This window comes from Capricornis sumatraensis, chromosome 13, assembly GCF_032405125.1.
Source record: "Capricornis sumatraensis isolate serow.1 chromosome 13, serow.2, whole genome shotgun sequence".
Classification (NCBI taxonomy): Eukaryota; Metazoa; Chordata; class Mammalia; order Artiodactyla; family Bovidae; genus Capricornis; species Capricornis sumatraensis.
In genome coordinates this window covers 64,581,472-64,596,297 of record NC_091081.1, presented here as the reverse complement: position 1 = coordinate 64,596,297, position 14,826 = coordinate 64,581,472, and positions in this window count along the sequence as shown.

Genomic DNA, 14,826 nt, shown 5'->3' with positions numbered 1-14,826 from the left:
AATATCGATGACATGGCCTACAGGGACATTATGACCCGATGAAAGGGAGAAGTATAAGTATTGACACTAACGCTCTGGACAGAGATTTATAGGAAGTTTAGCACAAGCAATTGCATCACTGCAATATATGTAGTCATGATGAAGACTGTAGACTGGGTCGACACTGTGAGGGTTCGGTTCCCAGCTCCCCAGTTTACAAGTTGTTTTACTCTGGATAAATTACAGTCATTTTTTCTATGCCCAACTGCTTTCATTGGTAAAACAGACACCTAGACAGAGTGGTGTGGGGACTAAATGAATTAATATGTGTAAGATGCTTATTGCTACACCAGTATTTATAGCTCATGATAGTGGAAGAAATGGGCTGCACAAGTACAAATCTTGAAAATAGTAAAAAGAAAAAACATTGTTTCAATTGTATATTTATCTTTTATACATGCTAGTGTTAAAATATGCACAAAGGCTATAAGCACCACAAGACTATAAGCTCTGGGAAGGCAGGGACTGTGTTTAAGTTACCATTTCTCTCTCACAAATGTAACAGTTTTTAGCGCAAAATGGGTTTCTGTTCAGTTCAGTTCAGTCGCTCAGTTGATGGACCTGAGTCTGAGTGAACTCCAGGAGATGGTGATGGACAGGGAGGCCTGGCGTGACACAATTCATGGGGTCGCAAAGAGTCGGACAAGACTGAGCGACTGAACTGAACTGAACTGAACTGATGGTCAGTACACTCAATTAATAGTATAGTGCTGCCCCATTTTTCCTTTTCATCTTTCTAATATAGGTTTTATCTGTTTAACTTGCTGCTTCATTTATCTGACATGTAAATTTCCTCAGCAACAGTACAAGGGGATTCAATCTTGCTGCGACCATATCGCTGCTTGAGAAAGCATTTCTCCCACTTAGAAGTCTTCTCTATCTACTTTTTAAGAGCAAACAATTTACAACATCTATTCTCCATTCTAGATTCTGCCAGAGACAGACTAGGAAAATGCTGGAACACCCAGTACCCATTGTGTACCTGGGTTTCCCACAGATGGCCTCTGAATCTGTTATAATTGATTTACTATGACTTGAGTCCAGACAGAGTAGTGTGGGAATTCTGAGTGGCATCCATAGATTTCTTTTTGCCAGATCCTTTGCCCTGACTTTAAGAAGAAGCCAACCTTCTTTCCTCTGGCCTGTGCCACAGATGTCTTCCACATCAATACCATCTGGGATCCCAATGGAAATGATAGTTAAAATTTGTTGCATCTGTTATTGGACCTATCTTTGCAGTATGAGTAATGAAATTTGGCTTCCAACTAATTCATTTTTATGCAGATAGCCCAAAATAACCTGTAATTAAAACACTAAAGGTAGACACAACTGGGAGATACATGATGAATGTCAGAAAAAGTTTTAGTTTTTTTTCAATAAAGAAGTCTGACAATTTTTTTAAAATATCAACTCTAAGAGATATTTATCTAAGTTATTTATTTTCTAAGTTAATAGAAAATAAAATTATGGAAAGATAGCTTTTTATTGGTAGACCTGAAACTGTGGAAATGAATAGTGTTTGATAACCTGAAGTTTTATTACTCTTTCTAAAGCACTATTTTTATAATGGAATCGGGAGGTGACTATTGTTTTGCTACTATTTTAATTACTGAGAACATATGGGGTAAAGAGAGGGAACATAAAAATAATTGCAGTTAAAGTATACCTATAAGAGTCAATTAAATTTATTTTCTAAGGGATCATAAAAGTGATAATTCTGTCACTCAAAATTGAAGATTATTTAATTTATATATTAAATTGGTAAGATTTTCAAATAATGTATTTTATATTAATTAAATAAGATGTTGAGAGATTGCAAATGGCAAAAGAAAAAGTTTAATGGGCTTGATGCTTTGGTATTTATCAAAACTATATTCTTGTAATTTCTAAGTTGATATCGGCAATAAATAATAACTTCCAGCCCTAGAAGAAAACTTAATTATATTCTACTTAGTTTTGCATATTCTTTTCATGAATAAAAACCTGGTTTTCCAGTGGCCTCACGTATGACCAGTGGCAAGCTGGACCAGAGCCTTATTTCCCCTCCATCCAGGCTCTGAAGAGTCCACCACCCTTCAACTAACAGATTATGAAAAGTTTAACCAGTTAAAACTCTCTCAGAGTGAACTGTTCAAAAAACACGTGCATCATCATGTTTTCATCATAATGACTTTTCTAATGATGACTATTTATTCTGCTATAAGTGATAAAATAATCTTTGCTTTCAACAAAAATAATTTTGCAAAACAAAAACTTTTTAAGTTATACTGGCTAGCTAAAACTATAAAGATTACTGAATAAAATATTCTTAGGGCCATTTCACATAGAAGAATCAAAAGTTCTATCCTGAGAAGTGAAAACAAAACCAAAAATCAATTGCTATTCTAGAAAAACACACGTCAAGTCTTACCCCATTTTATTGGCTCCACCAGGTTATAAAGTAGGATTGATATTTCATTTAAGGAAGCTTATCAGTACGACTTATACAAGAGTATGGCCATATGTGGAAGGAAACATTGCTCTGGGATTAGGATGTCTGGATTTAATTCCAGGCTCTATCATTTTCTAAAAGTGTACCTAAAGCAACATGCTTAATCTCTTTCAGTCCCTCAGTTTCCTGAAAAAAGAGTATAATATCAACCTTAAAGGGTTGTTTGTATAGATTAAAAAGGTAGCATATAAAGTTCTTGGAGCTTCCTGGGCATATATGAAGTAGTCAATAAATAAATATTGGGTCACTATTATTGTTGTTATGATCAGTACTCTGTTTGTAGGTCACCAACAACAAATATCAGAGAAGGCTATGGCAACCCACTCCAGTACTCTTGCCTGGAAAATCCCATGAATGGAGGAGCCTGGTAGGCTGCAGTCCATGGGGTCGTTAAGAGTCGGACACGACTGAGCAACTTCACTTTCACTTTTCATTTTCCTGCATTGGAGAAGGAAATGGCAACCCACTCAGTGTTCTTGCCTGGAGAACCCCAGGGATGGGGGAGCCTGGTGGGCTGCCGCCTATGGGGTCGTACAGAGTCGAACACGACTGAAGCAACTTAGCACCAGCAGCAACAAAAACAAATATCCGTGGAATGTGAACATTTTAGAAGACACTGTGAGATGTTACAAAGGAATAATGATTCCTTAAGAATTGATGCTTTTGAACTGTGGTGTTGGAGAAGACTTGTGCAAGCCCCTTGGACTGCAAGGAGATCCAAACAGTCCATCCTAAAGGAGATCAGTCCTGGGTGTTCATTGGAAGGACTGATGCTGAAGCTGAAACTCCAATACTTTGGCCACCTCATGCGAAGAGTTGACTCATTAGAAAAGACTGATGCTGGGAGGGATTGGGGGCAGGAGGAGAAGGGGGCGACAAAGGATGAGATGGCTGGATGGCATCACCAACTCGATAGACGTGAGTCTGAGTGAACTCCGGGAGTTGGTGATGGACAGGGAGGCCTGGCGTGCTGATTCATGGGGTTGCAAAGAGTCGGACACGACTGAGCGACTGAACTGAACTGAACTGAAGAAGATACAATGCAGTAGAAGGGTGATAAAAACAAAAATATAAGTGGGTGATAAAGCCTAACTGGGCTTCCCCTGTGGCTCGGTGGTGGTAAAGAATCTGCCTGCCATTGCAGGAGACACAGGTTCGATCTCTGATCTGGGAAGATCCCACATGCCACAGAGCAATTAAACCCACGTGCCACAGCGATGGAGCCTGTGCCCTAGAGCCCAGGAGCCACAGCTGCTCAGCCCATGTGCCCTAGAGCCTGTGCTCTGCAACAAGGGAAGCCACTGCAATGAGAAGCCTGCACAGAGCAACAAGGAGTAGCCCCATCCTCACTGCAACTAGAGAAAAGATGGAGCAGCAGTGAAGACCCAATAGAGCCAAAAATAAATAAATAAAATTATTTTTTTTTTTAAATAAGACATGAAGTGGAAATAAAAGGTACAACTATATCATTTGCCAGTAGTGCTGTGGTCTGCTAATAATTTTCAAGAAATGCACTGAAAATTAATATGACTAATAAAATTTACTAATATAATTAAAAGTACCAAAAATCAGCAATTTTCTTAAATAATATCATTAATAGAAGTAAATGTAAGATAAAAAGTGTCTTTTCACAACTGCTATTTAAAAAAGTAGAAATAACTTAGAAAAAAGTAGAACTTCTATACAACTCCACGCACTGCCTCAAGGCCGTGGCGGTGGGGGCGGGTATAGGGAGGCGGTTGGGGGAGGAACCTACAACATTTTTATCAGGAGACAAAAGAGAACTTGAATAAAGGTTATATGCCACAGTCTTAGATGAGAGATAGAATATTATAAAAATAACTACTTCTCATAGATGGATTATAATTTCCAGTCAATTATAATAAAGATATCAGTGAAATTTCCTCAAAGTTGGCAAGGTGATTATAATATCCTATGGAAGGATGACTGAAAGATAAGGTCAGACTTCATTTGGATTAAAGAAAATAAGTCTTAAACATCTAAGCTAATGGACTGAGGGCAATGCATATACATATACATGAAAAAAGTATAGAAGGAAATTATCTTAAAAACATCTCAAACAGGTGATGAGACTCTGGATGGATCTAATTTTTTTGTTGTTCTTCTGTATTTGCCAAAATCTTTATAATAACTACTTACTGATTTCAGAATCAAAGGAAATACACGTTTTTAAAAGAGGAAACAAAAAAATAAATAAATAGCTTGGGTTCTGGAAGCAAAGATGAACTCCAACAAAAATCATAATTTTGCCAGACTCAATAAAAATAAAATTGATACACTAAGAAACCACTTACAAGGAAGTAAGCACATATTTACTATTAAATTCTATGAGACTAGGCAACCACACAGGTATAATTTTTATTCTGTTAATTATTGACCAAAAAAAAAATTTAATGCCATATACTTAGACCTGGGACTCAAGAAGAAGAAAAGGGACTACAGATTAGGAAAACCTAGCAATTTTCCCATATAGAAGATAGCTTTTGAAGAGAAGATTGTATGTGGATAGTTGACAGAAAATTACTTGGGCATGTAACATGGCTGCCAGTGAGGATGAGTAGATTTTATGGATTCTGCCTAGCCTTGGGTCAAGATTACCAAGACTACTTACTCAATTTGGTTCCACTTTACTAGAATTGACGGGTCTCCTGTGAATTCGGCATACTATTAGATGCTGTGACTGTCACAAAAGCAGTGTAAAACATGGCCCTTGATCTCCAAGACCTTTCAATCTGATTGTGGAGGCAAGATAACACGTGAACAAGTTGAATACAAGACAAAAGAATAAATAGATTAAGTGCACATATGAGAGGTTCAGAGAAGAGCCATAATAGAAGGCCAATGAAGGATAAAATGAAAGGGCCAGAGGAGAGAGGAAAATGTTCATGCCCCAGAAAACATGTTGTGACTTGTAAATGTATCCTTGTAGCCTCCATCCCCTCTTTGATGTTGCATGAGAATCACAAATTCTATAGGCCAGCCACTCTGACTATAAGTCAGTCCTTAGAAATATTGCCCATCTCTTAAACAATAGCTTGGTTTCAGTTCACTTTTTAAAAACCATATCAAGGTTTAATCATGCCACTTTTCTCTGACAAAACCCTTACATTTTCTAAATTTGTGAAGCTGACATGTCAAGATGTTTTCCACTAAAGTCAATTTATCCAAGCTGTGATGAGACTTTAAAGAAACCTTGTTTTAAACAGCTTTGAATCAGATACAAAGAACCAGTGTGGGCAAGGATCCAACAGGAGAGCATACTTTTCACATAGACTGCTCTGGAGATCCTTGTCAACATCAGATTGCATCAAAATTTCAAAGGGATTTGGATTATTCAGTCTTCTTTGATTGGAATTCAGAAGCAACTGGAATTCAGGGTGAGATCTGAACAGATAAGGCCGTTGTTTTTGAAGGAATACCAAGGCCTTAAAAGTGGTCAGAGATCACTCTGATGGAGAGGGGTTCAAATTACAGAAGGAATTTAACCTAACACACACAGCGCATTGGCTCCACAGATAAACATGACACAGACCAGTCCTAGTAGATGACTAAATAAAATCACAGTACAACGCGCCACTGCAAGTTTTTCATTATGCTCTATGGGAACGAGATGTAAAGGAACTGGTGCCTTATTTTACAGGGAATTAATGGAGTCGTCCAAGATATTTCTAGCATATGATGAAATCTAACCTGGAGTTAGAATTTAAGCATTCCCCAGATGAAGATACTCGGTCTCACATTCTGTCCTTGTGTCAGGCAATAACACTGAACATAAAACGCACTCAAAGCGCACTTCAGATTCTTTGGTAGAATTTCTTTGACACCTGTTAAATTTTAAAGAGCTCTGTGAAAAAGCATTTTCTTAACTATTCAACTGGCTCTTGATTCATTTATGTGCATAGAAATGCTCTGAAAGCTTAAAATTGAAAGTATTCTCCTTACTACCATTTTTCCTCCAGTGTGCATTCTCACTCTTCCCTGATATGGGCCTGCTCATAAGTGGACAGCCTTATTTGAAATGTTTATGGGCCAGAATCATGCAGATTTGATACTGCTGTCCTGAACTTCACTGTCAATTATTTTGATGAGCAAATATAATTGAACCACTGTGTGCTTTCATGATAAATTTCATCCAAAATCCATGATAATTTAAGCCCCCATTCTGAATAGATGAAACCAAATCTTAGCACTATGTCTCATTTATATGACTGAAATTGATTGAAGCCAGATCTCCATCAGCTCTGTTATTTCAACCACCTTCACCATTTGATGTGAATTGCTGAGTGGACAATCATGTAGACATAACATGTTGATAAAATCCAAAGAATCAAATCAATCACGCCTCACAAAGGTTGATGGCCACAGAGAGATACTTAGATCCACACCCAACAATATACAGTTCTTCCCAGTGAGCCACATTCTTCACTCTTCAGTGTGGTTGTAAAAATTGTCTTTTGCTGAAACTTCCTTCTCTTCCTCACCTGGCTAGTCCCTTCATACACCACAGCCTCCGGAATGTCTTCTCTGATTGGGAGGTGCAGAGATCAAGCTCCCTAATAATTTCCTTGCCACTGCATACCTTAAGCAAACACTCCCAAGGACTCAGGCAACTTGAATTCAAGTCTTGTCTTTGGTAATTTGCACATTTGTTAATTGTGTGGCCCTATGCAAGCTCTCCCAATTTTAGTTTCCTCCTATGTAAAATTGAGATAATGACAGTGTTTGCTTCATTGGCCTAATGTGAGAATTAAAGGAAGGATGCTTATAAAAATAGTAGAGAGAAGCCTGGCACAGAGCAACATTCGATAAAGATTAGCCCATGGATATTCAGTCAGATCCACTTTTTTCCTTTAATACATTTAAGCTATTTATTTAAGCTAGGGCATTCTTGTTGATATTTTGCAATGTTATCTTATATATTATTAATACATTTTCAGGAATTCATACAACCTAAATATGTAATCTAAATTCACTTGTTAAATTGTTGAAAATGATTTTATAATGAATGAGGCCAAATTAGTATTCAGGAGAAGCCCATCTTCAATTTTATTAAGAAAATGAGTGAGGTTTGGGGGCACAGAAAACAAATTTTTCCCCACAGAAATACATCAGTTCTATAATCTAAGTTTCTTGGATCTAGCTGTAAATAACTATACCCTTCATGGACAAAAGAATGATAGCATTATTTCTAGATACTTAAGTATATTTCAGTAAGGGGGAAAAATGGTGAACATGATAAACTATGATTAATAACCATTGGAAGTTTTTTTTTTAATAATGGACTACAAATGTTATTTCTCTTTCTCTGTTGTTGTTTTGGTGTTTCTCACAGCCTTTTTGTTTATTTGTTTTAAGATAAAAAGCAAGAAATAATGATAAAGGAAAATTCAGAATTTTCTTGCTAGAAGAACTTTAGTATCCAGGAATCTGAATATTCTTCCTGAAAATCGCCAATAAACTGCTGAGTCAGAAGACTTTAAAAGACAACAAATAAAAAATACAAACAAATCATACTGAGATTATTAAATTCTAAGGACAAAGAGAAAATCCAAAAATCTTTCAGGAAGAAAAAAAAATGGGTTACCTAAAAAACAAAAATCACTTTGCCATCATATTTCATATCAATGATGAAGGACTAAAGGATAATAGAGAAATGCTTTCAAAAAGCTAAGAAAAAATTATCTTGATCCTAGAATTTCATAACCTGATAAAATATCAATCTAGTATGAGAGAAAAAAAGATATTATTATGCACATAGTAATTTATAAAGCTTAGCACCCAGGCATCTCTTTGGGGGGAAAAAAATGACAAAAAGGGAATCTAAAACAAAAGAAGAATTTTCACAAAGTGTAACATGTTACAAGGAGATGAGATTAAAAGCCCACTAGCAATTATACTTAAGTCTAAATTATATTTCATAATGTGGCTGTGAGGCTCAGTATATTGATAGTTGTCAGGAAATGTCATAAGAAATAGAAGAATAGTATTTTATAAATTAGCAAGTCAAAATAATTCCAAATGATCTAGTCAAAATAAACAAAGATGGAGAAGGAAGGGAAAAGTAAAAGTGTGTTACCAGTCTTGCCATGTTCAGGGGTAGAAAGAAACTACAGATCCAGATTAATACTCAATGTTAGTTAAAGTATATAGATCTAGCTATGTTTATTAAAATGGTAAGGATAGGTTGTTGTTATTTAGTTGCTAAGTCATGTCCAACTTTTCTGCAACCCCATTGACTGTAGCCGGCCAGGCTCCTCTGTCCACGGGATTTCCCAGGTAAAAATACTGGAGCAGGTTGCCATTTCCTTCTCCAAAGGATCTTCCTGACCCAGGGATCTAACTTGCATTGGCTGGTGGATTCTTTACTGCTGACCCACGAGTGAAGCTAAGGATAGGTAGCTTAGATTTAATGTGAGTTTTCAGCTAAGGATGTGAACATAGGAGGTTTGATTCAGTGGGGGTCATCACTGGATATCATATCAAAATAAGACATGCTTCCTGACCCAGCAACTCTAACTCCAGGAACTTAGCTACAGAATCCTTACACCTGGACACAAAGATATGTGTATATTTAGCATTTGGAGCCAAATCCACATTTTCTTCTAAGGGGAATTGGGTCATAAAATGTATATTCCTTAGCATGGAATATTACATTACCATTAAGAAGACTGAAGTAGATTTATTAACACAGACATGGAAAGCCATATTACATGAAAAATGTGCTGAAGATAATATGTATGATGTTATCTCAGTTTAGGAAACTTAAAAACTCATTAGATGTGTATTTTACACATTTAGGTTTATAATGCATAGAAAAGGTGTTGCAACCAAAAGTAGGGGAGATTCATAGCAAAGAAGGATATTTAAATTTTACTACATATAACTGTATATTCTGGATATTTTCTACAGTAACCATGTATTACAAGCATATCTTAGAAATATTGCAGGTTCAGTTCCAGACCACTGCAATAAAGCAAATATCTCAGTTAAGTGAGTCACATGAATTTTAGGGTTTCCTAACACATATAAAAGCCATGTTTACACTATACTGTAGTCTATTAAGTGTCCAACAGCATAATATCTAAAAGAAATAAGGTATATAACTGAAAATACTTCATTGCTAAAAAATGCTAACCATCATCTGAGCCTTCAAGAAGTTGTCATAGCAACATCAAAGATCACTGATCACAGATTACTAGAGCAAATATAACAATAATTGAAAAGTTTTAAATATTGCAAGAATTACCAAACTTACCAAATAGGGATACAAGTGAGCAAATGCTGTTGGAAAAGTAGTGTCACAAACCTTCAATTTGTAAAAAATGCAATATCTGTGAAGGGCAATAAAGAGATGTGCAGCGAAAGAAGGTGCACCAGTACTTCTGTAATTTTACAAACAAACAAAACAAGAATGAATGAATATATAGTGCACTTTATGGATGCAAAATATTGTATTTTACAGTTTAAAAATTATAAAACCAGCCTGTTTTGGGGAGAGTGGAGAGATGGAATTTTATGCGACATTATCAGCATGTAGTAAAATTCAGCTGCAGGAAGGAAGGGAGAGAGGAAGGAAAGAGGAGAGGAAGGGGCAGGTAATGGAGCAGCAAATACCTGAGATGGACAAACCCCGCCTCACTCAAAACAAAACGGCCTCTTTCAAACCATGACATGACTTAAACTTGTCTTAGGCTTATATTCTATGAAATGTGGTATTCATCTCTGATTAGAGTAAGGGTCTCTTCAACTAAACCTTACATCTGGACACAACAGCTAAAAAATGCTAAAGGGAGAGGGAAACAGATACAGACTGTCAGGGCAGCAGTTATGTTACCTTTGGGAAGTGAAACTATTTTTGCTCAAAAAGAAAATTTGCAGAGACAGCATTTTCATATTTGGCTTCACAATGCTACACACAGAAATGGCTGGCTATGGAAAATGTAGAACAAAGTGGATGCATATCAATTATCCTAGAAAAACCACACAAAGACAACAATAGCCAATCTGTTTATCAGTCTCTCTATCCACATTTATTGAATTTCTATTTTGTGACTGGATATAGAGGATAAAAAATTGGAAAGAACATCTTCAGAGCCCTCAGAGAGCTGACAGAAGGGTGAAAGAATACCTTTCACCTAGTTAAAGTGAAGTCACTCAGTCATGTCCGACTCTTTGCAACCCCATGGACTGTAGCCCACCAGGTTCCTCCTTCCATGGGATTCTCCAGGCAAGAATAGTGGAGTGGGTTGCCATTTCCTTCTCCAGGGGAATCTTCCTGACCCAGGGATCGAACCCAGATCTCCCGCATTGCAGGCAGATGCTTTAACCTCTGAGCCACCATCCTAGGTATTTAACTATAAAACTATCTGGAAAGTTCTGTAGTAGAAGTAAACAAAACTACATCCTGACTTGGCTACTTTGCGGGCTACCCAGTTTTTAGTGAGTTGCTTAATTTATTTATGCCTCAGTCTCCTTATTCATAAAATAGATATAATAATTATACCATGGTAACACTTTGTAACAGTCTTCCAGGGACTAAATGAGGATATGTGTTAGTCTTCTGTTGTGTACGACTATTTGCGACCCTATGGACTATAGCCCACCAGGCTCTTCTGTCCATGGGATTCTCCAGGCAATAATGCTGGAGTGGATTGCCATTTCCTTCTCCAGGGATCTTCCCAACCCAGGGATCAAACTCAGGTCTTCTGCACTGCAGGCAGACTCTAGCACTGAGCCACCAGGGAAGCTCCTAAATGAGGATAATACATAGAAATCCACACACAAAGTAAGTTGTCAGTAAAAGTTAGCTACTGTTATGGGGGCTTGGGGGGGGGGGGAAGGGACAGTGTAAGTACTCTCGTCTCAGGCTGCCTGAGTTTGAAATTTTATTGTGGAAACCTACAAGTTATTTGCATGAGTCGGTTTTCTCATGCAAAACCAGTGGATGATAAAAGTACCTATGTCAGAGGCTTCTGTGCAGATTCAATGAGATCATCCATGAGAACTTAGATCAGAGACTAACATCTAAGAATTCCATTAAAGTTAGTCATTATCACTATCAAAATACTCTAAAAGAAAAAAGGAAATAACAAGAAACCCTTCTTCAGAGGAGTGGCAGAGAATGTTCTGCAGAGGAGGTGGCAGCAGGAGGGCTGGTCTTGAATAATTAGCAGGAGTGCTCCAAGCAGGGAAGGTGAAGGAGGGACCAAAGAAACAGCATGAGCAAAGGCAGAGAGAATTTAATCATGACGATAATGAGAATAATAGTCCTCATCCATCACATTCAGAGAAAACGGGTGAAAATGTCCTATAAGCTCTAGGTAATATGAACGGGTGTTCAGCTGAGAAATTGTAAGCCAGAGAACTTCATCAGTGCATATGGGGTTCTTGAGAACAACAGAGCAGAATAAGGGTGTGTGGTGTGAGCAAACCGTAAATATATCCCCTGGAAAATAAACATCAAAAGGTGGGAGGAACCAGCAAAGGAAGCCTAAGAAGAAAGCTTAGTCAAGAGCTGATGAAATAAAAGCGCCTGAGAAGGGAAAGAGTTTCAATAAGGAGTGGCTCGTCAACCGTGTCAAATGTTGCATAAATGTCAAGTAGGGTGACAAGGAAGAGTGAGGCCATTGAACTGGCCAGTTGGGAGGATACTGGTGAGAGAGCAGTTTTAATTGCACGGTGGTGGTGGGAGCCAGCCTGTAATGGGTTGAGGAATTAATGAGATGTGAAGACACTAAGTATTGACTAAGTGCAGCCCTCCTTCAAGAAATCCGGTGATTTAAAAAGAGAGAAACAAGTCTCATAGAAACTGGAAGGCACTAATTTTTAAATGTCCAAATAAGTAAAATTCACTTTTGTTTAAAAAAAAAAAAAAAGTAAACTTCCCAAGGTAGCCAGAGAACTACAGAGTAAAAATAACAAAGAAAAAAAGAACTCAATACTTTGCTAAATTGGGATTAGGGGATTAGAATAAGAGTGGAGGTGGGGCAGAAAGTTGGAAAACAGACAATTTTAAATGACTATGACATTAAGATTCCAAAGAACAGGAAAGAGAGGAGAGCACAAACAACCCTGGGGGATATGTTGAAAGAGTAAGAGGTAAGCTTAAACTGTCCTTAAAGTGATCAAAACCAAAAAGGACTCCTCTCTAGCCCTAAAGAGTTCTGAATAGTCCTCAGTTCTGAGTCTGGTGTGTGTGTGCGTGCTTAGTGGCTTAGTAATGTCCAACTCTTTGCGACCCCATGGACTGCAGCCCGTCAAGCTCATCTATCCATGGAATTTTCCAGGCAAGAATACTGGAGTGGGTTGCTATTTCTTACTCCAGGGTATCTTCCCCATCCAAGGATTGAACCCACGTTTCTTGCATCTTCTGTTTTGGCAGGCGATTCTTTACCACTGTGCCACCTGGGCAAATGGCTAAAAATGAAGGCCCACGATGGCGGCCACAGAGATATTTCTCTGACCAGAGTCAGGGTCTCCAGGTCCTGTCTCAGAATATTTGACATCTAAGGCAGTTTGCCATAAAGTAAACTTTTTTGTCAGAAATAAACATGAGAAATTTGAGAGAAATATAAGAAAAGACTTCCGGGCAATATGAATGACTGGATTTTAGAATAAAAGAGAATTTTGCATTTGCATTTTCTTTTTCTGGAATATCTAGAAAAATGTGCCTTGAAATATTTCAGTCAGTCTTGGATCACAGGCCAAATGTTTTTAGAAAATGTGATCCGTTGCTTTGCTCTGTGGTTCCCAGTTTCCACATCTGTAGAAGAAGGAAGATTAGATTAGTTTTAAGCCCCTCCAACTCTGAACTTTATGAAATTTCATGATTCTCTCCTTTGCATTGCCTTCATTTTCACAGGAATACATGTTCCTAGCAAAAGGCTGATGCCCTATCTTCCTAACCATATTGTTAGCCCCAATTTTGTTTTGGTTTCCTTCTTTTGTCTAAAAGGAGTTAGAAAATGTGCTAAAAGATAAGACAGTTTTAGGACACCCTGGGTGAGGCCAGTTCTTATCCAACCACAAGGCTTTTATGTGGAAAACACCCCTTAACTAGGCTGAGCCCACTGGTTTGAAATAAACATTTTGAAACATTCTGTAAAGAAGAACTGGTTCTTACATGAAGAAATTTATGCCTACACCCCAGCGCAATAGTGAATTCCTTCCCCAAACATTTTGCTTGGTGTTATGTAAACATAATCTAAGTGGGTCCTTCAAAAATAATTGCTAATATTCTGCTAACCTGTGACTTGGGGGAGAAAAAAAGGGGACGCTAACTATTAAAAGAGAAGACAGAGGTAAGGGAGGAAGAACCAGTTTACATGCAACAACCAAATGTATCTTTTGTAACTCAGAGACTCTTGGAAATTATTTTTATACCTGGTTTCTATTTCTGTTTCTATTCTGGTTACTAAGTGGACAGATGATTTCTCAGAGTCTCTTTGAGTGCCTTTTTCTTTGTGTGTGTGAGTAAGTGTGTCAGAATACACTTTGCATCTTGAAGTAAATGTGGACAAAACTCATATCTAAGTCAAGATAACATTTAAATTGTGAATACAGAATTTTCAAAGATGAGAACATTTTATTTTTAGTACCTTTTATTTTAGTCTATTCTCACCATACTCTATTTTGCTAATTTATTTCATAGAAAAAGAACTAAAAACTTGGTTTTTAATCGACCTCAAGGCAAAGAAGTAGAAGGTCTTATCTAGGAACACACAATTTGACAAATTATATCTGTGTTTATAAAATGACTGATACATAAATAGACCCTACAGGAGAACTAGTGTCTCCAATCAGAGGAGTGAGATGAATCTTGCAGGTTACAAAGGGTCTGCCAGGGTTTGCCACGATTCTTCTGCCCTTTATGTGCTTCCCAGGTGACTCAGTGGTAAAGAACCAACCTACCAATGCAGGAGACATAAGAGACCTGGGTTTGATCCCTGGGTAGGGAAGACCCTCTGGAGGAGGGCATGGCAACCCACACCAGTATTCTTGCCTGGAGAATCCCATGGACAGAGGAGCCTGGTGGGATACAAGTCCACAGGGTCACAAAGAGTCAGAGATAACTGAAGTGACTTAGCACACAAGCATGCATGTAATGTAAAAGCTGCTCAGTCATGTCTAACTCTTTATGACCCCATGGACCCACCAGGCAACTCCATCCATGGGATTTTTCAGGCAAGGATACTGGAATGGTTTGCCATTTCCTTCTCCAGGTGTGCTGCCTTTTAAAGCACCTGAGATGCTCAGAGATCGCCACAGTCCATGAC